We start from the raw sequence: 24,602 nt of genomic DNA on the forward strand, positions 1-24,602 counted from the left end.
TTAACAAAAGCGGAAAATCGCAAATTAGAAGGTTTTAGAGAAAAAATTCGGCTAAAATCTCGCCAGCTAATTGCGGAGTAATGAGACTCGTTCGTTTACCCGTTTACAATCAAATTAGGCTTCAATTTTCTCCAAATCCGGCAGTGCCCGAGCTACGTTGATTTCACATGTCTTATCTGTTCCCGATCGAGATTCAGATGATTTGAGCCAAAAATCGTCCGTCAACAAGTAATCAAAAATAGAAAAACACGAAAAGGGGTGCAACACGAGGACTTCCCAGGGGGTCACCAATCCTAGTACTGCTCTCGCCCAAGCACGCTTAATTTCGGAGTTATGATGGGATCCGGTGCATTAGTGCTGGTAGGATCGCACCCGATATTGAGTCGGATGTTTATTCTTATATCCTTCGAGTATGTGTGGAGCGGGCGGCGATGGACAACACGCGGCACTGCTATCGTCAAATCCGAACCATGAAGTTAAGCGTTCTGGCGCGATGGCAGAGCTAGGATGGGTGACCTCCCTTGGAAGTCCTTGTGTCGTGACCGTTTACGTAAATTATGGATAAAACTGTCGACATAATTGTTTTTAATGAGTTAACCGTCTCTGGAGTAATCTGGGTCATACTCTTCCGCACAGAACCGGCTCACGACAACAAAAATCGCTAAATATTCCCAGAAAATAGAAAAAAATAAGAAGAAAAAAATGGCGAATGTAAAGCTATTATTATGCCTGGGATAAGATAAAATGGAACCGGAAACGAATTTCGGACTTCCTAAACGGATTTCTCGAGGTAACGGAAGCTTAACAGAAGCGGAAAATCGTAAATTTGAGGGTCTTAGAGAAGAAGATCGGCTAAAATCTCGCCAGCACATTGCGGAGTAATGAGTCTCGTTCGTTTACCCATTTACAATCAAGTTAGGCTACAATTTTGTTCAAATCCGGCAGTGCCCGAGCTACGTCGATTTCACATGTCTTATCTGATCCCGATCGATATTCAGATGATTTGAACCAAAAATCGTCTGTCAACAAGTAATCAAAAATAGAAAAACACGAAAAGGGGCGCAACACGAGGACTTCCCAGGGGGTCACTCATCCTAGAACTGCTCTCGCCGAAGCATGCTCAACTTCGGAGTTTTGATGGGATCTGGTGCATTAGTGCTGGTATGATCGCAATCGACATTGAGTGGATGTTTATTCTTATATCCCTCGAGTACGTGTGGAGCGGGCGGCGATGGACAACACGCGGCACTGCTCTCGCCCAATAAGAACGAACCATGAAGTTAAGCTTTCTGGCGCGATGGCAGAATTTGGATGGGTGAAATCCATGGGAAGTCCTCGCGTCGCGACCGTTTACGTAAATTATGGCTAAAATAGTCGAAATAATTGTTTTTAATGAGTTAACCGTCTCCGGAGTAATCTGCATCATACCCTTATGCACAGAACCGGCTCACGACAACAAAAATCGCTAAATGTTCCATGAAAATAGAAAAAAAAATAAGAATAAAAAAATTGGGAATGTAAAGCTATTATTATGTCTGGGATACGATAAAATAAAACCGGAAGCGAATTTCGGACTTCCTAAGCGGATTTCTCGAGAAAACGGAAGCTTAACAGAATCGGAAAATCGCAAATTAGAGGGTTTTAGAGAAGGAATTCGGCAAAAATCTCGGCAGCTCATTGCGAAGAATGAGTCTCGTTCGTTTGCCCGTTTACAATCAAATTAGGCTACAATTTTGTCCAAATACGACAGTGCCCGAGCTACGTTGATTTCACGTCTTATCTGGTCTCGGTCGAGATTCAGAGGATTTGAGCCGAAAATCGTCTGTCAACAAGTAATCCAAAATAGAAAAACACGAAAAGGGGTACAACACGAGGACTTCCTAGGGGGTCACCCATCCTAGTACTGCTCTCTCCCAAGCACGCTTAACTTCGGAGTTCTGGTGGAATCCAGTGCATTATTGCTGGTATGATCGCACCCGACATTTAGTGGGATGTTTATTCTTATATCCTAGAGTACGTGCTGAGCGGGCGGCGATAGACAACACGCGGCACTGCTCTCGCCCAATCAGAACCATGAAGTTATGCGTTTTGGCGCGATGGTGGAGCTAGGATGGGTGACCTCCCTGGGAAGTCCTCGTGTCGCGACCGTTTACGTAAATTATGGATAAAACAGTCAAAATAATTGTTTTTAATGAGTTAACCGTCTCCTGAGTATTCTACGTAATACGCTTCCGCACAGAACCGGCTCACGACAACAAAAATCGCTAAATGTTCCTAGTAAATAGAAAAAAAATAAGAAGAAGAAAATAGCGAATGTAAAGCTATTATTATGCCTGGGATACGATAAAATGGAACCGGAATCGAATTTCGGACTTCCTAAGCGGATTTCTCGAGGAAACGAAAGCTTAACAGAAGCGGAAAATTGCAAATTAGAGTGTCTTAGAGAAAGAATTCGGCTAAAATCTCTCCAGCTCATTGCGGATTAATGAGTTTTGTTCGTTTGCCCGTTTACAATCAAATTAGGCTATAATTTTGTCCAAATCCGGCAGCGCCCGAGCTACGTTGATTTCACGTCCTATCTGGTACCGATCGAGATTCAGATGATTTGAGCCGAAAATCATATGTCAATAAGTAATCAAAAATAAAAAAACACGAAAAAGGATGCAACACGAGGACTTCCCAGGGGGGTAACCGGTGCATTAGTGCTAGTATGATCGCAACCGACATTGAGTTGGTAGTTTATTCTTATATCCCTCGAGTACGTGTGGAGCGGGCGGCGATGGACAACACGCGGCACTGCTCTCGTCAAATCACAACCATGAAGTTAAGCGTTCTGGCACGATGGCAGAGCTAAGATGGGTGACCTCCCTGGGAAGTCCTCGTGTCGCGACCGTTTACGTTTATTATGGCTAAAACAGTCGAAATAATTGTTTTTAATGAGTTAACCGTCTCTGTAGTAATCTGCGTCATACCCTTCTGCACAGCACCGGCTCACGAGAACAAAAATCGCTAAATGTTCCCAGAAAATAGAAAAAAATAAGAAGTAGAAAGCGAATGTAAAGTTATTATTATGCCTGAGATACGATAAAATGGAACCGGAATAGATATTCGGACTTCCTAAGCAGATTTCTCAAGGAAACGAAAGCTTAACAGAAGCAGGAAATCGCAAATTAAAGGGTCTTAGAGAAGAAATTCGGCTAAGACCGTTTACAATCAAATTAGGCTACGATTTTGTCTTGTCCAAATCCAACAGTGCCTGAGTTACGTTGATTGCACGTCTTATTTGGTCTCGATCAAGATTCAGAAGATTTGAGCAGAAAATCGTCTTTCAACAAGTAATCAAAAATAGAAAAACACGGAAAGGGGTGCAACACGAGGACTTCCTAGGGGGTCACCCATCCTAGTACTGCCTCTCGCTCAAGCACGCTTAACTTCGGAGTTCTGATGGGATCCGGTGCTTTAGTGCTTGTATGATCGCACCTGACATTGAGTGGGATGTTTATTCTTATATCCCTCGAGTACGTGTGGAGCGGGCGGCGATGGACAACACGCTGCACTGCTCTCGCCCAATCAGAACCATGAAGTTAAGCGTTCTGGCGCGATGGCAGAGCTAGGATGGGTGACGTCCCTGGGAAGTCCTCGTGCCGTGACCTTTTAAGTAAATTATGGCTAAAATAGTCGAAATAATTGTTTTTAATGAGTTAACCGTCTCCGGTGTAATATGCGTCATACCCTTCCGCATAGCACGGACTCACGACAACAAAAATCGCTAAATGTTCCCAGAAAATAGAAAAAAATAAGAAGAAGTAAATAGGGAATGTAAAGCTATTATTATGCCTGAGATACGATAAAATGGAACTGGAATTGAATTTCAGACTTCCTAAGTGGATTTCTCGAGGAAACGGAAGCTTAACAGAAGCGAAAAATCGCAAATTAGAGGGTCTTAGAGAAGGAATTCGGCTAAAATCTCGCCAGCTCATTGCGGAGTAATGAGTCTCGTTCGTTTGCCCGTTTACAATCAAATTAGCCTACAATTTTGTCCAAATCCGGCAGTGCTTGAGCTGCGTTGATTTCACATGTCTTCTCTAGTCCTGATCGAGATTCAGATGATTTGAGCCGAAAGTCGTCTGTCAACAAGTAATCAAAAATTGAAAAACACGAAAAGGGATGCAACACGAGTACTTCCCAGGGGGTCATCCATCAAAGTACTGCTCTCGCCCAAGCACGCTTAACTTCGGAGTTCTTATGGGATCCGGTGTATAAGTGCTGGTATGATCGCACCCGAAATTGAGTGGGATGTTTATTCTTATATCCCTCGAGTACGTGTGGAGCGGGCGGCGATGGACAACACGCGGCACTTTTCTCGCCCAATCAGAACAATGAAGTTAAGCGTTCTGGCGCGATGGCAGAGCTAGGATGGGTGACCTCCCTGGAAAGTCCTCGTGTCGCGACAGTTTACGTAAATAATGGATAAAACAGTTGAAATAATTTTTTTTAATGAGTTAACCGTTTCCGGAGTAATCTGCGTCATACTCTTCCGCACAGAAACGGCTCACGACAACAAAAATCGCTAAATGTTCCCAGAAAATAGAAAAAAATAAGAATAAGAAAATAGCGAATGTAAAGCTATTATTATGTCTGCGATACGATAAAATGAAACCGGAATCGAATTTCGGCCTTACTAAGCGGATTTTTCGAGGAAACGGAAGCTTAACAGAAACGGAAAATCGCAAATTAGAGGGTCTTAGAGACGGAATTCGTCTAAAATCTCGCCAGCTCATTGCGGATTAATGTGTCTCGTTCGTTTGCCCGTTTGCAATCAAATAAGCCTACAATTTTGTCCAAATCCGGCAGTGCCCGAGCTACGTGTGGAGCGGGCGGCGATGGACAACACGCGGCACTGCTCTCGCCCAATCATAACCATGAAGTTAATCGTTATGGCGCGATGGCAGAGCTAGGATGAGTGACCTCCCTGGGAAGTCCTCGTGTCGCGACCGTTTACGTAAATTATGGATAAAATAGTCGAAATAATTGTTTTTAATGAGTTAACCGTCTCCAGAGTAATCTGCGTCATACCCTTCCGCACAGAACCGGCTCACGATAACAAAAATCGCTAAATGTTCCCAGAAAATAAAAAAAAAAAAAGAAGAAGAAAATAGCGAATGTAAGGCTAGTATTATGCTTGGGATACGATAAAATGGACCCGGAATCGAATTTCGGACTTCCTAAGCGGATTTCTCGAGGAAACGGAAGCTTAACAGAAGCGGAAAATCGCAAATTAGAGGGTCTTAGAGAAGAAATTCGGCTAAAATATCGCCAGCTCATTGCGGAGAATGAGTCTCGTTCGTTTGCCCGTTTACATTCAAATTAGCCTACAATTTTGTCCAAATCCAGCAGTGCCCGAGCTACGTTGATTTTGACATGTCTTCTCTGGTCCTGATCGAGATTCAGATGATTTGAGCCGAAAGTTTTCTGTCAACAAGTAATCAAAAATAGAAAAACACGAAAAATGGTGCAACACGAGAACTTCCCAGGGAGTCACGCATCCTAGTACTGCTCTTGCCCAAGCACGATTAACTTCGGAGTTTTGATGGGATACGGTGCATTAGTGCTGGTATGATCGCACCCAACATTGGGTAGGATGTTTATTCTTATATCCTTCGAGTACGTGTGGAGCAAGCGGCGATGGACAACACGCGGCACTGCACTCGTCCAATCCTAACCATGAAGTTAAGCGTTCTAGCGCGATTGCAAAGCTAGGATGGGTGACCTCCCTTGGAAGTCCTCGTGTCGCGACCGTTTACGAAAATTATGGATAAAACTGTCGAAATAATTCTTTTTAATGAGTTAACCGTCTCCAGAGTATTCTACGTAATACGCTTCCGCACAGAACCGGCTCACGACAACAAAAATCGCTAAATGTTCCTAGTAAATAGAAAAAAAAAAATAAGAAGAAAATAGCGAATGTAAAGCTATTATTATGCCTGGGATACGATAAAATGGAACCGGAATCGAATTTCGGACTTCCTAAGTGGATTTCTCGAGGAAACGAAAGCTTAACAGAAGCGGAAAATTGCAAATTAGAGGGTCTTAGAGAAGGAATTCGGCTAAAATCTCTCCATCTCATTGCGGAATAATGAGTTTTGTTCGTTTGCCCGTTTACAATCAAATTAGGCTACAATTTTGTTCAAATCCGGCAGCGCCCGAACTACGTTGATTTCACGTCCTATCTGGTACCGATTGAGATTCAGATGATTTGAGCCGAAAATCGTATGTCAATAACTAATAAAAAATAAAAAAACACGAAAAAGGATGCAACACGAGGACTTCCCAGGGGGGTAACTTGTGCATTAGTGCTAGTATGATCGCAACCGACATTGAGTTGGTAGTTTATTCTTATATCCCTCGAGTACGTGTGGAGCGGGCGGCGATGGACAACACGCGGCACTGCTCTCGTCAGATCAGAACCATGAAGTTAAGCGTTCTGGCGCGATGGCAGAGCTAAGATGGGTGACCTCTCTGGGAAGTCCTCGTGTCGCGACCGTTTACGTTTATTATGGCTAAAACAGTCGAAATAATTGTTTTTAATGAGTTAACCGTCTCTTGAGTAATCTGCGTCATACCCTTCTGCACAGCACCGGCTCACGAGAACAAAAATCGCTAAATGTTCCCAGAAAATAGAAAAAAATAAGAAGAAGAAAGCGAATGTAAAGCTATTATTATGCCTGAGATACGATAAAATGGAACCGGAATAGATATTCGGACTTCCTAAGCAGATTTCTCGAGGAAACGGAAGCTTAACAGAAGCGGAAAATCGCAAATTAGAGGGTCTTAGAGAAGAAATTCGGCTAAGACAGTTTACAACCAAATTAGGCTACGATTTTGTCTTGTCCGAATCCAACAGTGCCCGAGTTACGTTGATTGCACGTCTTATTTGGTCTCGATCAAAATTCAGAAGATTTGAGCAGAAAATCGTCTTTCAACAAGTAATCAAAAATAGAAAAACACGGAAAGGGGTGCAACACGAGGACTTCCCAGGGGGTCACCCATCCTAGCACTGCCTCTCGCCCAAGCACGCTTAACTTCGGAGTTCTGATGGGATCCGGTGCTTTAGTGCTTGAATGATCGCACCAGACATTGAGTAGGATGTTTATTCTTATATCCCTCGAGTACGTGTGGAGCGGGCGGCGATGGACAACACGCTGCACTGCTCTCGCCCAATCAGAACCATGAAGTTAAGCGTTCTGGCGCGATGGCAGAGCAAGGATGGGTGACGTCCCTGGGAAGTCCTCGTGCCGTAACCTTTTAAGTAAATTATGGCTAAAACAGTCGAAATAATTATTTTTAATGAGTTAACCGTCTCCGGTGTAATCTGCGTCATACCCTTCCGCATAGCACCGGCTCACGACAACAAAAATCGCTAAATGTTCCCAGAAAATAGAAAAAAATAAGAAGAAGTAAATAGGGAATGTAAAGCTATTATTATGCCTGAGATACGATAAAATGGAACTGGAATTGAATTTCGGACTTCCTAAGTGGATTTCTCGAGGAAACGGAAGCTTAACAGAAGCAAAAAATCGCAAATTAGAGTGTCTTAGAGAAGGAATTCGGCTAAAATCTCGCCAGCTCATTGCGGAGTAATGAGTCTCGTTCGTTTGCCCGTTTACAATCAAATTAGCCTACAATTTTGTCCAAATCCGGCAGTGCCCGAGCTGCGTTGATTTCACATGTCTTCTCTAGTCCTTTTCGAGACTCAGATGATTTGTGCCGAAAATCGTCTGTCAACAAGTAATCAAAAATTGAAAAACACGAAAAGGGATGCAAAACGAGTACTTCCCAGGGGGTCATCCATCAAAGTACTGCTCTCGCCCAAGCACGCTTAACTTCGGAGTTCTTATGGGATCCGGTGTATAAGTGCTGGTATGATCGCACCCGAAATTGAGTGGGATGTTTATTCTTATATCCCTCGAGTACGTGTGGAGCGGGCGGCGATGGACAACACGCGGCACTTTTCTCGCCCAATCAGAACAATGAAGTTAAGCGTTCTTGCGCGATAACAGAGCTAGGATGGGTGACCTCCCTGGAAAGTCCTCGTGTCGCGACCGTTTACGTAAATAATGGCTAAAACAGTTGAAATAATTGTTTTTAATGAGTTAACCGTTTCCGGAGTAATCTGCGTCATACTCTTCCGCACAGAAACGGCTCACGACAACAAAAATCGCTAAATGTTCCCAGAAAATAGAAAAAAATAAGAATAAGAAAATAGCGAATGTAAAGATATTATTATGTCTGTGATACGATAAAATGAAACCGGAATCGAATTTCGGCCTTACTAAGCGGATTTTTCGAGGAAACGGAAGCTTAACAGAAACGGAAAATCGCAAATTAGAGGGTCTTAGAGACGGAATTCGGCTAAAATCTCGCCAGCTCATTGCGGATTAATGTGTCTCGTTCGTTTGCCCGTTTGCAATCAAATTAGCCTACAATTTTGTCCAAATTCGGCAGTGCCCGAGCTACGTTGATTTCACATGTCTTCTCTGGTCCTGATCTAGAGTTGGATGATTTGAGCCGAAAATCTTCTGTCAACAAGCAATCAAAAATAGAAAAACACGAAAAAGGGTGCAACACGAGGACTTCCCAGGGAGTCACCCATCCAAGTACTGCTCTCGCCCAAGCACGGCTTAACTTCGGAGTTCTGATGGGATCCGGTGTATTATTGCTGGTATGATCACACCCGACTTTGAGTGGGATGTTATTTCCTATATCCCTCTAGTACGTGTGGAGCGAGCGGCGATGGACAACACGCGGCACAGCTCTCGCCCAATCCAAACAATGAAGTTAAGCGTTCTGACGCGATGGAAGAGCTAGGATGGGTGACCTCCCAGGAAAGTCCTCGTGTCGCGACCGTTTACGTTAATTATGACTAAAACAGTCGAAATAATTGTTTTTAATGTGTTAACTGTGTCCGGAGTAATCTGCGTCATACCATTCTGCACAGAACCGGCTCACAATAACAAAAATCGTTAAATGTTTCCAGAAAATAGAAAAAAAATAAGAATAATAAAATAGCGAATGTAAAAATATTATTATGCCTGGGATACGATAAAATAAAACCGAAACTGAATTTCGGACTTCCTAAGCGGATTTCTCGAGGAAACAGAAGCTTAACAGAAGCGGAAAATCGCAAATTAGAGGGTCTTAGAGAAGTAATTCGGCTAAAATATCTCCCGCTCATTGCGGATTAATGAGTCTCGTTCGTTTGCCAGTTTACAATCAAATTAGGCTACAATTTTGTCCAAATCCGGCAGTGCCCGAGATACGTTGATTTCACGTCTTATCTGGTCCCGATCGAGATTCAGATGATTTGAGCCGAAAATTGTCTTTCTACAAGTAATAAAAAATATAAAAACATGAAAAGGGATGCAACACGAGGACTTCCCAGGGGGTTCACCCATCCTATTACTGCACTCTCCCTAGCACGCTTAACTTCGGAGTTCTGATGGGTTCCGGTGCGTTAGTGCAGGTATGATCGCACCCGACATTGAGTTTGATGTTTATTCTTATATCCCTCGAGTACATGTGGAGCGGGCGGGAATGGACAACATGCGGCACTGCTCTCGCCCAATCAGAACCATGAAGTTAAGCGTTCTGGCGCGATGGCAGAGCTAGGATGGGTGACCTCCCTGGGAAGTCCTCGTATCGCGACCATTTACGTAAATTATGGTTAAAACAGTCGAAATAATTGTTTTTAATGAGTTAACCGTCTCCGGAGTAATCTGCGTCATACCCTTCCGCACAGCACCGGCTCACGACAACAAAAATCGCTAAATGTTCCCAGAAAATAGAAAAAAATAAGAAGAAGAAAATAGCTAATTGAAAGCTATTATTATGCCTGGGATAAGATAAAATGGAACCGGAATCGAATTTTGGACTTTCTAAGCGGATTTCTCGAGGAAACGAAAGCTTAATAGAAGCGGAAAATCGCAAATTAGAGGGTCTTAGAGAAGGAATTTGGCTAAAATCTCTCCAGCTCATTGCGGATTAATGAGTCTCGTTCGTTTGCCCGTTTACAATCAAATTAGGCTACAATTTTGTCCAAATCCTGCAGTTCATGAGCTACGTTGATTTCACGTCTTATCTGGTCTCGATCGAGATTCAGATGATTTGAGCCGAAAATCGTCTGTCAACAAGTAATCAAAAATATAAAAACACGAAAAGGGATGCAACACGACAACTTCCCAAGGGATCACACATCCTAGTACTGCTCTCGCCCAAGCACGCTTAACTTCGGAGTTCTGATGGGATCCAGTGCATTAGTGCTGGTATGATCGCACCCGACATTGAGTGGGATGTTTATTCTTATATCCCTCGAGTACGTGTGGAGCAGGGGCGATGGACAATAGTTGGCACTGCTCTCGCCCAATCAGAACCATGAAGTTAATCGTTATGGCGCGATGGCAGAGCTAGGATGGGTGACCTCCCTGGGAAGACCTCGTGTCGCGACCGTTTACGTAAATTATGGATAAAACAGTCGAAATAATTGTTTTTAATGAGTTAACCGTCTCCAGAGTAATCTGCGTCATACCCTTCCGCACAGAACCGGCTCACGATAACAAAAATCGCTAAATGTTCCCAGAAAATAGAAAAAAAAAGAAGAAGAAAATAGCGAATGTAAGGCTAGTATTATGCTTGGGATACGAAAAAATGGAACCGGAATCGAATTTCGGACTTCCTAAGCGGATTTTCTCGAGGAAACGGAAGCTTAACAGAAGCGGAAAATCGCAAATTAGAGGGTCTTAGAGAAGAAATTCGGCTAAAATCTCGCCAGCTCATTGCGGAGTAATGAGTCTCGTTCGTTTGCCCGCTTACACTCAAATTAGCCTACAATTTTGTCCAAATCCAGCAGTGCCCGAGCTACGATGATTTTGACATGTCTTCTCTGGTCCTGATCGAGATTCAGATGATTTGAGCCGAAAGTCTTCTGTCAACAAGTAATCAAAAATAGAAAAACACGAAAAATGGTGCAACACGAGAACTTCCCAGGGAGTCACCCATCCTAGTACTACTCTTGCCCAAGCAGGATTAACTTCGGAGTTTTGATGGGATACGGTGCATTATTGCTGGTATGATCGCAACCAACATTGAGTAGGATTTTTATTCTTATATCCTTCGAGTACGGGTGGAGCAAGCGGCGATGGACAACACGCGGCACTGCACTCGTCCAATCCTAACCATGAAGTTAAGCGTTTTGGCGCGATTGCCGAGCTAGGATGGTTGACCTTCCTTGGAAGTCCTCGTGTCGCGACCGTTTATGTAAATATGGATAAAACAGTTGAAATAATTGTTTTTAATGAGTTAACCGTCTCCGGAGTAATCTGCGTCATACCCTTCCGCACAGAACCGGCTCATGACAACAAAAATCGCTAAATGTTTCCAGAAAATTGAAAAAAAAATAAGAATAAGAAAATAGCGAATGTAAAGCTATTATTATGACTGGGATACGATAAAATGAAACCGGAATCGAATTTCGTACTTACTAAGCGGATTTTTCGAGGAAACGGAAGCTTAAGAGAAGCGGAAAATCGTAAATTAGAGGGTCTTAGAGAAGGAATTCGGCTAAAATCTCGCCAGCTCATTGCGTATTAATGAGTCTCGTTCGTTTGCCCGTTTACAATCAAATTAGGCTACAATTTTGTCCAAATCCGACAGTGCCCGAATTACGTTGATTTCACATGTCTTATTTGGTCTCGATCGAGATTCAGATGATTTTAGTCGAAAATCGTCTTTCAACAAGTAATTAAAAATATAAAAACACGAAAATGGGTGCAACACATGGACTTCCCACGAGGTCGGTCACCCATCCTAGTACTGCTCTAGCCCAAGCACGCTTAACTTCGAAGTTCTGATGGGATCCGGTGCATTAGTGCTGGTATGATCGCACCCGACATTTAGTGGGATGTTTATTCTTATTACCCTCGAGTACGTGTGGAGCGGGCGGCGATGGACAACACGCGGCACTGCTCTCGCCCAATCAGAACCATGAAGTTAAGCGTTCTGACGCGATGGCAAAGCTAGGATGGGTGACCTCCCTGGGAAGTCCTCGTGTAGCGACCGTTTACGTAAATTATGGCTAAAATAGTTGAAATAATTGTTTTTAATGAGTTAACCGTCTCCGGAGTAATATGCGTCATACCCTTCCGCACAGCACCGGCTCACGGCAACAAAAATCGCTAAATGTTCACAGAAAATTAAAAAAAATAAGATGAAAAAAATAGCGAATGAAAAGCTATTATTATGCCTGGGATACGATAAAATGGAACCGGAATCGAATTTCATACTTCCTAAGCGGATTTATCTAAGAAACGAAAGCTTAACAGAAGCGAAAAATCGCAAATTAGAGGGTCTTAGAGAAGGAATTCGGCTAAAATCTCGCCAGCTCATTGCGGAGAATGAGTCTCGTTCGTTTGCCCGTTTACAATCAAATTAGCCTACAATTTTGTCCAAATCCGGCAGTGCTCGAGCTACGTTGATCTCACATTTCTTCTCTTATCCTGATCGAGAGTCAGATGATTTGAGCCGAAAATCGTCTGTCAACAAGTAATCAAAAATAGAAAAACACGAAAAGGGGTGCAAACGAGGACTTTCCAGCGGGTAACTCATCCAAGTACTGCTCCCACCCAAGCATGCTTAACTTCGAAGTTCTGATGGGATTCGGTGCATTAGTGCTGGTATGATCGCACCCGACATTGAGTGGGATGTTTATTATTATATCCCTCGAGTACGTGTGGAGCGTGCGACGATAGACAACACGCGGCACTGCTCTCGCCCAATCAGAACAATGAAGTTAAGCGTTCTGGCGCGATGGCAGAGCTAGGATGGGTGACATCCCTGGAAAGTCCTTGTGTCGCGACTGTTTCCGTAAATTATGGCTAAAACAGTCGAAATAATTGTTTTTAATAAGTTAACCGTCTCCGGAGTAATCTGCGTCATACCCTACCGCACAGAACCAGCTCACGACAACAAAAATCGCTAAATGTTCCCTGAAAAGTGAAAAAAAATAAGAATAAGAAAATAGCGAATGTAAAGCTATTATTATGCCTTGATACAATAAAATGAAACTGGAATCGAATTTCGGACTTACTAAGCGGATTTTTCGAGGAAACGGAAGATTAACAAAAGCGGAAAATCGCAAATTAGATGGTCTTAGGGAAGGAATTCGGCTAAAATCTCGCCATCTCATTGCGGATTAATCAATCTCGTTCGTTTGCCCGTTTACAATCAAATTAGGCTACAATTTTGTCCAAATCCGGCAGTGCCCGAGCTACATTGATTTTGCATTTCTTATCTGGTCCCGATCGAGATTCAGATGATTTGAGCCGAAAATCGTCTGTCAACAAATAATCAAAAATAGAAAAACACGAAAAGGGGTCCAACACGAGGACTTTCCAGGGGGTCACCCATCCTAGTACTGCTGTCGCCCAAGCACGCTTAACTTCGGAGTTCTGATGGGATCCGGTGCATTAGTGCTGGTATGATCACACCCGACATTGAGTGGGATGTTTATTCTTATATCCCTCGAGTACGTGTGGAGCAGGCGGCGATAGACAACACGCGGCACTGCTCTCGTCCAATCAGAACCATGAAGTTAAGCGTTCTGGCACGATGGTAGAGCTAGGATGGGTGACCTCCCTGGGAAGTCCTCGTGGCGACCTTTTACGTAAATTATGGCTAAAACAGTTGAAATAATTGTTTTTAATGAGTTAGCAGTCTCCGGAGTAATCTGCGTCATACCCTTTCGCACAGCACCTGTTGGAACTTTTCAAGTTCGCAATCTTGATTTTGATGTTAACAAAACTTGTTATTGTGTTTCTAACATATTTCCTCAAGTGTGAAATTGCAAACACAAGAAGCAAGCTGAAACTGAATTTTGCACAAACTGAATTTCTGGCGAGCTTTGGTATTTTGATGATATCTCTCAACTGGATTATCCAAATGTCAATCCGCAAACTGGACTGATTAGAAAACTCAATTCGGAACAAATCTTATTTCACGTCAGTTTTGCAAAATCGGATGTTATGATGGTCTAACTGATCGCTCAATTACCGAAATGATCACACGAAAACAGCAATCAGTTGAGTTTGAGCAGCTGCGGTACAGAAACTTTCCAACGGTCATATTCTTGTGTCTAACGTATATATCAGTGTTGGAGCCTATAAATACAACATATTGAAGATCAAACAACAGCTTTTGAAGGGGATTCAAAGCATGGGCAGTTAGCATGAAAAAATCAGCTTGTTGAGAGCACAAGCCCTTGTGTGAGGATACATTTGAGATGTACACTGTAAATGATAAATTCCTCACACACAATCACTCTCACATATACAAGAGAGTTGAACTTCAAAGATTAGTTGAGTGAGTCTTGCACAAAGACAATAAACTTGTGTATGTAGTCTTTGCATATGAGACATTAAAGAATATGCTGATTGTGAGGTGCTGCCTACAATCTTGAGTGCTAGGAGTTCTAGTTGGGTGCTGCCCTTCCAGAATGGGTTTGTACAAGTAGTTGTATAAATCAAAGTCTTCTAGTGGATCCTTCCCAAGAGGAAAAAGGGATGACGTAGGAGTGTTTGAAATATCCGAATATCCATAAACAAATTCGTGTCTATTTTTTTATTGCATTTGCTTATCATTTTCACTGTTTTTAAAGATGCATTGTTGAAGCATTTTATGTGTTCTTCAAATATCAAAATATTGTATACCAAATGTTTGATAAAATACTTCAACTGAATATTTTTACTCATTCAACTTGCATATATTTTAAATGGTTTACAAAATATTTAATCGGTTTCTACGAAGGATTATTTTGAGTATCTTCCTCTTGGTTTTTAACGAAACTCGATTTAATTCATCGGTATTCAATATTTCAAGAACCGAGCTATTGTAGCTCAATGATTATCCCCCCTAATAGATCCTATCAGCACCGGTTCACGACAACAAAAATCGCTAAATGTTCCCAGAAAATACAAAAAAAATAAGAAGAAGAAAATAGCGAATGTAAAGCTATTATTATGCCTGGGAAACGATAAAATGGAACCAGAATCGAATTTCGGACTCCCTAAGCGGATTTATTGAGGAAACATAAGCTTAACAGAAGCGGAAAATCGCAAATTCGAGGGTCTTAGAGAAGGAATTCGGCTAAGACCGTTTACAATCAAATTAGGCTATAAGTTTGTCCAAATCCAGCAGTGCCCGAGTTACGTTGATTTCCCATGTCTTATTTGGACCCGATCGAGATTTAGATGATTTGAGCTTAAAATCGTCTTTTAACAAGTAATCAAAAATAGAAAAACACGAAAAGGGGTGCAACACGAGGACTTCCCAGGGGGTCACCCATCCTAGTACTGCTCTCGCCCAAGTACGCTTAACTCTGTAGTTCTGATGGGATCCGGTGCATTAGTGCTCGTAAGATCGCACCCGACATTGGGTGGGATGTTTATTCTTATATCCCTCGAGTACGTGTGGAGCGGGCGGCGATGGACAACATGCGGCACTGCTCTCGCCCAATAAGAACCATGAAGTTAATCGTTATGGCGCGATGTCGGATCTAGGATGGGTGACCTCCCTGGGAATTCCTCGTTTACGTAAATTATGGATAAAACAGTCGAAATAATTGTTTTTAATGAGTAAACCGTCTCCGGAGTAATCTGCGTCAAACCCTTCTTTACAGAACCGGCTCACGACAACAAAAATCGCTAAATGTTCCCAAAAAATAGAAAAAAAATAAGAATAAAAAATAGCGAATGTAAAGCTATTATTATGCCTGAGATACGATAAAATGGAACCGGAATTGAATTTCGGACTTCCTAAGCATATTTCTCGAGGCAATGGAAGCTTAACAGAAGCGGAAATTCGCAAATTAGAGGGTCTTAGAGAAGGAATTCGGATAAAATATCGCCAGCTCATTGCGGATTAATGAGTCTCGTTCGTTTGCCCGTTTACAATCAAATTAGGCTACAATTGTGTCCAAATCCGGCAGTACCCGAGCTACCCTTCCGCACAGCACTGGCTCACGACAACAAAAATCGCTAAATGTTCCCAGAAAATAGAAAAAAATAAGAAGAAAATAGCGAATGTAAAGCTATTATTATGCCTGGGATACGATAAAATGGAACCGGAATCGAGTTTCGGACTTCCTAAGCGGATTTCTCGAGGAAACGGAAGCTTAACAGAAGCGAAAAATGGCAAATTAGAGGGTCTTAGAGAAGGAATTCGGCTAAAATCTCGCCAGCTCATTGCGGAGAAATGAGTCTCGTTCGTTTGCCCGTTTACAATCAAATCAGCCTACAATTTTGTCTAAATCCGGCAGTGCCCGAGCTACGTTGATTTTACATGTCTTCTCCGGTCCTAATCGAGAGTCAAATGAGTTGAGCTGAAAATCGTCTGTCAACAAGTAATCAAAAATAGAAAAACACGAAAAGGGGTGCCACACGAGGACTTCCTAGGGGGCCACCCATCCAAGTACTGCTCTCGCCAAAGCACGCTTAAATTCGGAGTTCTTATGGGATCTGCTGTATTAGTGCTTGTATGATCGCAACCGACATTGAGTGGGATGTTTATTATTATATCCCTCGACTACGTGTGGAGCGGGCGACGATGGACAACACGCGGCACTGCTCTCGCCCAATCAGAACAATGAAATTAAGCGTTCTGGCGCGATGGCAGAGCTAGGATGGGTGACCTCCCTGGAAAGTCCTCGTGTCGCGACCGTTTACGTAAATTATGGCTAAAACAGTAGAAATAATTGTTTTTAATAAGTTAACCGTCTCCGGAGTAATCTGCGTCATACCCTTCGCACAGAACCGGCTCACGACAACAAAAATAGCTAAATGTTCCCAGAAAATAGAAAAAAATAAGAATAAGAAAATAGCGAATATAAAGCTATTATTATGCCTGGGATACGATAAAATGAAACCGGAATCGAATTTCAGACTTACTGTGCGGATTTCTCGAGGAAACGGAAGCTTAACAGAAGCGGAAAATCGCAAATTAGAGGGTCTTAGAGAAAGAATTCGGCTAAAATTTCGCCAGCACATTGCGGATTAATGAGTCTCGTTCGTTTGCCCGTTTACAATCAAATTAGGCTACAATTTTGTCCAAATCCGCCAGTGCCCGAGCTACGTTGATTTCACGTCTTATCTGGTCCTGATCGAGATTCAGATGATTTGAGCCGAAAATCGTCTGTCAAAAAGTAATCAAAAATAGAAAAACGAAAATGGGTGCAACACGAGGACTTCGGAGTTCTGATGGGATCCGGTGCATTAGTGCAGGTATGATCGCACCCAACATTGAGTGGGATGTTTATTCTTATTTCCCTCGAGTACGTGTGGAGCGGGCGGCGATGGACAACACGCGGCACTGCTCTCGTCCAATCAGAACCATGATGTTAATCGTTATGGCGCGATGGCGGATCTAGGATGGGTGACCTCCTTGGGAAGTCCTCGGGTCGCGACCGTTTACGTAAATTATGGATAAAACAGTCGAAATAATTGTTTTTAATGAGTTAACCGTCTCCAGAGTAATCCGCGTCATACCCTTCCGCACAGCACCGGCTCACGACAACAAAAATCGCTAAATGTTCCCAGAAAATAGAAAAAAATAAGAAGTAGAAAATAGCAAATGTAAAGCTATTATTATGCCTGGGATACGATAAAATGGAACCGGAATCGAATTTCGTACTTCCTAAGCGGATTTCTCGAGGAAACGGAAGCTTAACAGAAGCGGAAAATCGCTAATTAGAGGGTCTTAGAGAAGAAATTCGGCTAAAATCTCGCCAGCTCATTGCGGAGTAATGAGTCTCGTTCGTTTGCCCGTTTACAATCAAATTAGCCTACAATTTTGTCCAAATCCGGCAGTGCCCGAGCTACGTTGATTTCACATGTCTTCTCTGGTCCGGATCGAGATTCAGATGATTTGAGCCGAAAATCGTCTGTCAACAAGTAATCAAAAATAGAAAAACACGAAAAAGGGTTCAAACGAGGACTTCCCAAGGGGTCAACCATTCAAGTACTGCTCTCGCCCAAGCACACTTAACTTCGGAGTTCTGATGGGATCCGGTGCATTAGTGCTAATATGATCTCACCCGAAATTGAATGGATTTTTATTCTTATATCCCTCGAGTACGTGTGGAGCGGACGGCGATGGACAACACGCGGCACATGTTTCGCCCAATCAGAACAATGAAGTTAAGCGTTCTAGCGCGATGGCAGAGCTAGGAAGGGTGACCTCCCTTGAAAGTCCTCGTGTCGCGACCGTTTACGTCAATTATGGCTAAAACAGTCGAAATAATTGTTTTTAATGAGATAAGCGTCTCCGGAGTAATCTGCGTCATACCCTTCCGCACAGCAACGGCTCACGACAACAAAAATCGCTAAATGTTCCCAGAAAATAGAAAAAAATTAAGATGAAGAAAATTGCGAATGTAAAGCTATTATTATTCATGGGATACGATAAAATGGAACCGGAATCGAATTTCGGACTTCCTGAGCTGATTTATCGAGGAAACGGAAGCTTAACAGAAGCGAAAAAATCGCAAATTAGAGGGTCTTAGAGAAGGAATTCGGCTAAGACCGTTTTCAATCAAATTAGGCTACAATTTTGTCGAAATCTGGCAGTGCCCGAGTTACGTTGATTTCACATGTCTTATTTGGTCCCGATCGAGATTTAGATGATTTGAGACAAAAATCGTCTTTCAACAAGTAATCAAAAATAGAAAAACATGAAAAGGGGTGCAACACGAGGACTTCCTAGGGGGTCACCCATGCTAGTATTGCTCTCGCCCAAGCATGATTAATTCCGAAGTTCTGATGGGATCCGGTGCATTAGTGCTGGTATGATCGCACCCGACATTGAGTGGGATGTTTATTCTTATATCCCTCGAGTACGTGTGGAGCGGGCGGCGATGGACAACACGCGACATTGCCCTCGTCCAATCAGAACCATGAAGTTAATCGTTATGGCGCGATGACGGAGCTAGGATGGGTGACCTCCCTGGGAAGTCCTCGTGTCGCGACAGTTTACGTAAATTATGGATAAAACAGTCGAAATAATTGTTTTTAATGAGTTAACCGTCTCCGGAGTAATCTGCGTCATACCTTTCCACACAGAACCGGCTCACGACAACAAAAATCGCTAAATGTTCCCAGAAAATAAAAAAAAATAAGAAGAAGAAAATAGCGAATACAAAGCTATTATTATGCCTGGGATACGATAAAATGGAACCGGAATCGAATTTCGGACTTCCTAAGCGGATTTCTCGAGGAAACGGAAGCTTAACAGAAGCGGAAAATCGCAAATTAGAGGGCCTTAGAGAAGGAATTCGGCAAAAATCTCGCCAGATCATTGCGGAGTAATGAGTCTCGTTCGTTTGCCCGTTTACAATCAAATTAGGCTACAATTTTGTCCAAATCCGGCAGTGCCCGAGCTACGTTGATTTCACGTCTTATCTGTTCCCGATCGAGATTCAGATTATTTGAGCCGAAAATCGTCTGTCAACAAGTAATCAAAAATAGAAAAACACGAAAAGGGGTGCAATACGAGAACTTCCAAGGGGGTCACCCATACTAGTACTGCCCTCGCCCAAGCACCCTTAACTTCGGAGTTCTGATGGGATCCGGTGCATTAGTGCTGGCATGAACGCACCCGACATTGAGTGGGATGTTTATTCTTATATCCCTCGAGTACGTGTGGAGCGGGCGGCGTTGGATCGTCCAATCAAAACCATGAAGTTAAGCGTTCTGGCGCAATGGCAGATCTAGGATGGTTGACCTCCCTGGGAAGTCCTCGTGTCGCTACCGTTTACGTTAATTATAGCTAAAACAATCGAAATAATTGTTTTCAATGAGTTAACCGTCTCCGAAGTAATCTGTGTCATACCCTTCCGCACAGCACCGGCTCACGACAACAAAAATCGCTAAATGTTCCCAGAAAATATAAAAAAATAAGAAGAAGAAAATTGCGAATGTAAAGCTGTTATTATGCCTTGGATACGTTAAAATGGAACCGAAATCGAATTTCGGACTTCCTAAGCGGATTTCTCGAGGAAACGGAAGCTTAACAGAAGCGGAAAATCGCAAATTAAAGGGTCTTAGAGAAGGAATTCGGCTAAAATCTCGCCAGCTCATTGCGGAGTAATGAGTTTCGTTCGTTTGCCCGTTTACAATTAAATTAGTCTACAATTTTGTCCAAATCCGGCAGTGCCTGAGCTACGTTGATTTCACATTTCTTCTCTGGTTCTGATCGAGAGTCAGATGATTTGAGCCGAAAATCGTCTGTCAACAAGTAATCAAAAATAGAAAAACACGAAAAGGGTTGCAAACGAGGATTTCCCAGGGGGTCACCCATACAAGTACTGCTCTCGCCAGAGCACACTTAACTTCGGAGTTCTGATGGGATCCGGTTTATTAGTGCTGGTATGATCGCACCCAACATTGAGTGGGATGTTTATTCTTATATCCCTCGAGTACGTGTGGAGCGGGCGGCGATGGACAACACGCGGCACTGCTCTCGCCCACTCAGAACCATGAAGTTAATCGTTATGGCGCGATGTCGGATCTAGGATGGGTGATGTCCCTGGGAATTCCTCGTGTCGCAACCGTTTACGTAAATTATGGCTAAAACAGTCGAAATAATTGTTTTTAATGAGTTAACCGTCTCCGGAGTAATCTGCGTCATACCCTTCCGCACAGAACCGGCTCACGACAACAAAAATCGCTAAATGTTTCCAGAAAGTAGAAAAAAAAAGAATAAGAAAATAGCAAATGTAAAGCTATAATTATGCCTGGGATACGATAAAATGAAATCGAAATCGAATTCCGGACTTCCTAAGCGGATTTCTCGAGGAAACGGAAACTTAACAGAAGCGGAAAATCGCAAATTAGAGGGTCTTAGAGAAGGAATTCGGCTAAAATCTTTCCAACTCATTGCGGATTAATGAGTCTCGTTCGTTTGCCCGTTTACAATCAAATTAGGATACAATTTTTTCCAAATCCGGCAGTGCCCGAGCTACGTTGATTTAACGTCTTATCTGGTCCCAATCGAGATTCAGATGATTTGAGCCGAAAATCGTCTGTCAACAAGTAATCAAAAATATAAAAACACGAAAAGGGCTGCAACACGAGGACTTCTCAGGGGGTCACCCATCCTAGTACTGCTCTCAACGAAGCACGCTTAACTTAGGAGTTCTGATGGAATCCGGTGCATTAGTGCTGGCATGATCGCACCCAACATTGAGTTGGATGTTTATTTTTATATCCCTCGAGTACGTGTGGAGCGGGCGGCGATGGACAACACGCGGGACTGCTCTCGCCCAATCAGAAACATGAAGTTAAGCGTTCTAGCGCGATGGCAGAGCTAGGATGGGTGACCTCCCTATGAAGTCCTCGTGTCGCGATCGTTTACGTAAATTTTGGCTAAAACAGTCGAAATAATTGTTTTTAATGAGTTAACCGTCTCCGGAGTAATCTGCGTCATACCCTTCCGCACAGCACCGGCTCACGACAACAAAAATCGCTAAATGTTCTCAAAAAATAGAAAAAAATAAGAAGAAGAAAATAGCGAATGTAAAGCAATTATTATGCCTTGGATACGATAAAATGGAACCGGAATCGAATTTCGGACTTCCTAAGCAATTTTCTTGAAGAAACGGAATCTTAACAGAAGCGAAAATCGCAAATTAGAGGGTCTTAGAGAAAGAATTCGGCTAAGACCGTTTACAATCAATTTAGGTTACGATTTTTTCCAAATCCGACAATGCCCGAGTTACGTTGATTTCACATGTCTTATTTGGTCTTGATCGAGATTCAGATGATTTGAGCCGAAAATCATCTTTCAACAAGTAATCAAAAATAGAAAAACATGGAAAGGGGTGCAACACGAGGACTTCCCAGGGGGTCACCCATCCTCGTACTGCTCTCGCCCAAGCACGCTTCGCTTCGGAGTTCTGAAGGGATCCGATGCATTAGTGCTGGTATGATCGCACCCCACATAGAGTGGGATTTTTATTCTTATATGCCTCGCGTACGAGTGAAGCGGGCGACGATGGACAACACACCGCACAGCTCTCGCCCAATCAGAACAATGAAGTTAAGCGTTCTGGCGCAAAGGCAGAGCTAGGATGGGTGACCTCCCTGGGAAGTCCTCGTGTCGCGACCGTTTACGTAAATTATGGCTAAAACAGTCGAAATAATTGTTTTTAATGAGTTAACCGTCTCCGGAGTAATCTTCGTCATACCCTTTCGCACAGAACCGGCTCACGACAACAAAAATCGCTAAATGTTCCCGGAAAATAGAAAAAAATAAGAAAAAAAAATAGCGAATGTAAAGCTATTATTATTATTAGGAATCGAATTTCGGACTTCCTAAGCTGATTTCTCGAGGAAACGGAAGCTTAACAAAAGCGGAAAATCGCAAATTAGAGGGTCTTAGAGAAGGAATTCGGCTAAAATCTCGCCCGCTCATTGCGGAGTAATGAGTCTCGTTCTTTTGCCCGTTTACAATCAAATTAGCCTACAATTTTGTCCAAATCCGGCAGTGCTCGAGCTACGTTGATTTCACATGTCTTCTCTGGTCCTGATCGAGAATCAAATGATTTGAGCCGAAAATCGTCTGTCAACAAGTAATCAAAATAGAAAAACACGAGAAGGGGTGCAACACGAGGACTTTCCAGGGGGTCACCCATCCTAGTACTGCTCTCGCCCAAACACGCTTAACTTCGGAGTTCTGATGGGATCCGGTGCATTAGTGCTCGTAAGATCGCACCCAACATTGAGTGGGATGTTTATTCTTATATCCCACGAGTACGTCTGGAGCGGGCGGCGATGGAAAACACGCGGCACTGCTCTTGCCCAATCAGAACCATGAAGTTAATCGTTATTGCGCGATTGCGGAAATAGGATGGGTGACCTCCCTGGGAAGTCCCCGTGTCGCGATCGTTTACGTAAATTATGGATAAAACAGTCGAAATAATTGTTTTTAATGAGTTAACCGTCTCCGGAGTAATATGCGTCATACCCTTCTTTTCAGAACCGGCTCACGACAACAAAAATCGCTAAATATTCCCAGAAAGTAGAAAAAAAATAAGAAGAAGAAAATAGCAAATGTAAAGCTATTATTATGCCTGTGATACGATAAAATGAATTAGTGCTGGTATGATCGCACGCGACATTGAGTGGGATGTTTATTCTTATATCCCTCGAGTACGTGTGGAGCAGGCGGCATTGGACAACACGCGGCACTTCTCTCGCCCAATAAGAACAATGAAGTTAAGCGTTCTGGCGCGATGGCAGAGCTAGGATGGGTGACCTCCCTGGGAAGTCCTCATGTCGCGACCGTTTAATGAGTTAACCGTCTACGGAGTATTCTGCGTCATACCCTTCCGCACAGAACTAGCTCACGACAACAAAAATCGCTAAATGTTCCCAAAAAATAGAAAAAAAATAAGAAGAAGAAAATAGCGAATGTAAAGCTATTATTATGCCTGGGATACGATAAAATGGAACCGGAATCGAATTTCGGACTTCCTAAGCGGATTTCTCAAGGAAACAGAAGCTTAACAGAAGTGGAAAATCGCAAATTAGAGGGCCTTAGAGAAGGAATTCGGCTAAAATCTCGCTAGCTCATTGCAGAGTAATGAGCCACGTTCGTTTGCCCGTTTACAATTAAATTAGCCTACAATTTTTTCCAAATCCGGCAATGCCCGAGCTACGTTGATTACACAAGTCTTCTCTGGTCCTGATCGACATTCAGATGATTTGAGCCGAAAATCTTCTGTCAACAAGTAATCAAAAATAGAAAAACACGAAAAGGGGTGCAACACAAGGACTTCCCAGGGGGTCACCAATCCTAGTACTGCTCTCGCCCAAGCACGCTTAACTTCGGAGTTCTGATGGGATCCGGTGCATTAGTGCTGGTATGATCACACCCGACATTGAGTGGGATGTTTATTCTTATATCCCTCGAGTACGTGTGAAGCGGGCGGCGATGGACAACACGCGGCACTGCTCTCGCCCAATCAGAACCATGAAGTTAATCGTTATTGCGCGATGGCAGAGCTAGGATGGGTTACCTCCCTGGGAAGTCCTCGTGTCGCGACCGTTTACGTAATTTATGGATAAAACAGTCGAAATAATTTATGGATACAACAAAAATTGCTAAATTTTTCCAGAAAATAGAAAAAAAAGAAGAATAAGAAAATAGCGAATGTAAAGCTATTATTATGCCTGGGATACGATAAAATGGAACCGGAATCGAATTTCGAACTTCCTAAGCGGATTTCTCGAGGAAACGGAAGCTTAACAGAAGCGAAAAATCGCAAATTAGAGGGTCTTAGAGAAGGAATTCGGCTAAAATCTCACCAGCTCATTGCAGAGTAATGAGTCTTGTTCGTTTGCCAGTTTACACTCAAATTAGACTACAATTTTGTCCAAATCCGGCAGTGCCCGAGCTACGTTGATTTTACATGTCTTATCTGGTCCTGATCGAGAGTCAGATGATTTGAGCCGAAAATCTTCTATCAACAAGTAATCAAAAATAGAAAAACACGAAAA

General features: G+C 42.9%; 17 non-coding genes and 8 pseudogenes across 17 annotated transcripts; all 25 read right to left on the reverse strand.

Annotated features, from left to right (window-relative positions):
- Positions 1-255: 255 nt before the first annotated feature.
- On the reverse strand, positions 256-374 carry LOC142508117 (5S ribosomal RNA). Its single transcript, XR_012806346.1, has one exon. It is a non-coding gene; the product is annotated as a 5S ribosomal RNA (ribosomal RNA).
- A 682-nt stretch (positions 375-1,056) lies between these two features.
- Positions 1,057-1,175, reverse strand: LOC142512491 (5S ribosomal RNA; annotated as a pseudogene).
- A 684-nt stretch (positions 1,176-1,859) lies between these two features.
- Positions 1,860-1,978, reverse strand: LOC142509520 (5S ribosomal RNA). Its single transcript, XR_012807690.1, has one exon. It is a non-coding gene; the product is annotated as a 5S ribosomal RNA (ribosomal RNA).
- Positions 1,979-3,362: 1,384 nt separating this feature from the next.
- LOC142508142 (5S ribosomal RNA) lies at positions 3,363-3,482 on the reverse strand. Its single transcript, XR_012806370.1, has one exon. It is a non-coding gene; the product is annotated as a 5S ribosomal RNA (ribosomal RNA).
- A 682-nt stretch (positions 3,483-4,164) lies between these two features.
- On the reverse strand, positions 4,165-4,283 carry LOC142514593 (5S ribosomal RNA). Its single transcript, XR_012810481.1, has one exon. It is a non-coding gene; the product is annotated as a 5S ribosomal RNA (ribosomal RNA).
- Positions 4,284-5,509: 1,226 nt separating this feature from the next.
- LOC142511525 (5S ribosomal RNA) lies at positions 5,510-5,628 on the reverse strand (annotated as a pseudogene).
- Positions 5,629-7,013: 1,385 nt separating this feature from the next.
- On the reverse strand, positions 7,014-7,133 carry LOC142507962 (5S ribosomal RNA). The gene has a single exon (XR_012806197.1). It is a non-coding gene; the product is annotated as a 5S ribosomal RNA (ribosomal RNA).
- Positions 7,134-7,815: 682 nt separating this feature from the next.
- LOC142515739 (5S ribosomal RNA) lies at positions 7,816-7,934 on the reverse strand. Its single transcript, XR_012811568.1, has one exon. It is a non-coding gene; the product is annotated as a 5S ribosomal RNA (ribosomal RNA).
- Positions 7,935-8,616: 682 nt separating this feature from the next.
- LOC142517087 (5S ribosomal RNA) lies at positions 8,617-8,736 on the reverse strand. The gene has a single exon (XR_012812847.1). It is a non-coding gene; the product is annotated as a 5S ribosomal RNA (ribosomal RNA).
- A 681-nt stretch (positions 8,737-9,417) lies between these two features.
- Positions 9,418-9,537, reverse strand: LOC142510090 (5S ribosomal RNA). The gene has a single exon (XR_012808222.1). It is a non-coding gene; the product is annotated as a 5S ribosomal RNA (ribosomal RNA).
- A 680-nt stretch (positions 9,538-10,217) lies between these two features.
- Positions 10,218-10,336, reverse strand: LOC142515760 (5S ribosomal RNA). The gene has a single exon (XR_012811587.1). It is a non-coding gene; the product is annotated as a 5S ribosomal RNA (ribosomal RNA).
- Positions 10,337-11,018: 682 nt separating this feature from the next.
- Positions 11,019-11,137, reverse strand: LOC142511266 (5S ribosomal RNA; annotated as a pseudogene).
- A 683-nt stretch (positions 11,138-11,820) lies between these two features.
- Positions 11,821-11,943, reverse strand: LOC142506595 (5S ribosomal RNA). The gene has a single exon (XR_012804883.1). It is a non-coding gene; the product is annotated as a 5S ribosomal RNA (ribosomal RNA).
- Positions 11,944-12,624: 681 nt separating this feature from the next.
- Positions 12,625-12,742, reverse strand: LOC142511717 (5S ribosomal RNA; annotated as a pseudogene).
- Positions 12,743-13,424: 682 nt separating this feature from the next.
- On the reverse strand, positions 13,425-13,543 carry LOC142507001 (5S ribosomal RNA). Its single transcript, XR_012805270.1, has one exon. It is a non-coding gene; the product is annotated as a 5S ribosomal RNA (ribosomal RNA).
- Positions 13,544-15,357: 1,814 nt separating this feature from the next.
- LOC142509303 (5S ribosomal RNA) lies at positions 15,358-15,476 on the reverse strand. The gene has a single exon (XR_012807484.1). It is a non-coding gene; the product is annotated as a 5S ribosomal RNA (ribosomal RNA).
- Positions 15,477-16,477: 1,001 nt separating this feature from the next.
- On the reverse strand, positions 16,478-16,596 carry LOC142511184 (5S ribosomal RNA; annotated as a pseudogene).
- Positions 16,597-18,023: 1,427 nt separating this feature from the next.
- Positions 18,024-18,141, reverse strand: LOC142511894 (5S ribosomal RNA; annotated as a pseudogene).
- A 641-nt stretch (positions 18,142-18,782) lies between these two features.
- On the reverse strand, positions 18,783-18,901 carry LOC142510323 (5S ribosomal RNA). The gene has a single exon (XR_012808442.1). It is a non-coding gene; the product is annotated as a 5S ribosomal RNA (ribosomal RNA).
- A 680-nt stretch (positions 18,902-19,581) lies between these two features.
- On the reverse strand, positions 19,582-19,700 carry LOC142515029 (5S ribosomal RNA). Its single transcript, XR_012810895.1, has one exon. It is a non-coding gene; the product is annotated as a 5S ribosomal RNA (ribosomal RNA).
- Positions 19,701-20,364: 664 nt separating this feature from the next.
- LOC142510668 (5S ribosomal RNA) lies at positions 20,365-20,482 on the reverse strand (annotated as a pseudogene).
- A 679-nt stretch (positions 20,483-21,161) lies between these two features.
- On the reverse strand, positions 21,162-21,280 carry LOC142510646 (5S ribosomal RNA; annotated as a pseudogene).
- Positions 21,281-21,919: 639 nt separating this feature from the next.
- On the reverse strand, positions 21,920-22,038 carry LOC142515487 (5S ribosomal RNA). The gene has a single exon (XR_012811331.1). It is a non-coding gene; the product is annotated as a 5S ribosomal RNA (ribosomal RNA).
- A 660-nt stretch (positions 22,039-22,698) lies between these two features.
- Positions 22,699-22,817, reverse strand: LOC142516248 (5S ribosomal RNA). Its single transcript, XR_012812052.1, has one exon. It is a non-coding gene; the product is annotated as a 5S ribosomal RNA (ribosomal RNA).
- A 1,043-nt stretch (positions 22,818-23,860) lies between these two features.
- On the reverse strand, positions 23,861-23,979 carry LOC142513938 (5S ribosomal RNA). Its single transcript, XR_012809859.1, has one exon. It is a non-coding gene; the product is annotated as a 5S ribosomal RNA (ribosomal RNA).
- Between the last annotated feature and the right edge of the window lie 623 nt (positions 23,980-24,602).

Source organism: Primulina tabacum, chromosome 10 (genome assembly GCF_025594145.1).
Source record: "Primulina tabacum isolate GXHZ01 chromosome 10, ASM2559414v2, whole genome shotgun sequence".
Classification (NCBI taxonomy): domain Eukaryota; kingdom Viridiplantae; phylum Streptophyta; class Magnoliopsida; order Lamiales; family Gesneriaceae; genus Primulina; species Primulina tabacum.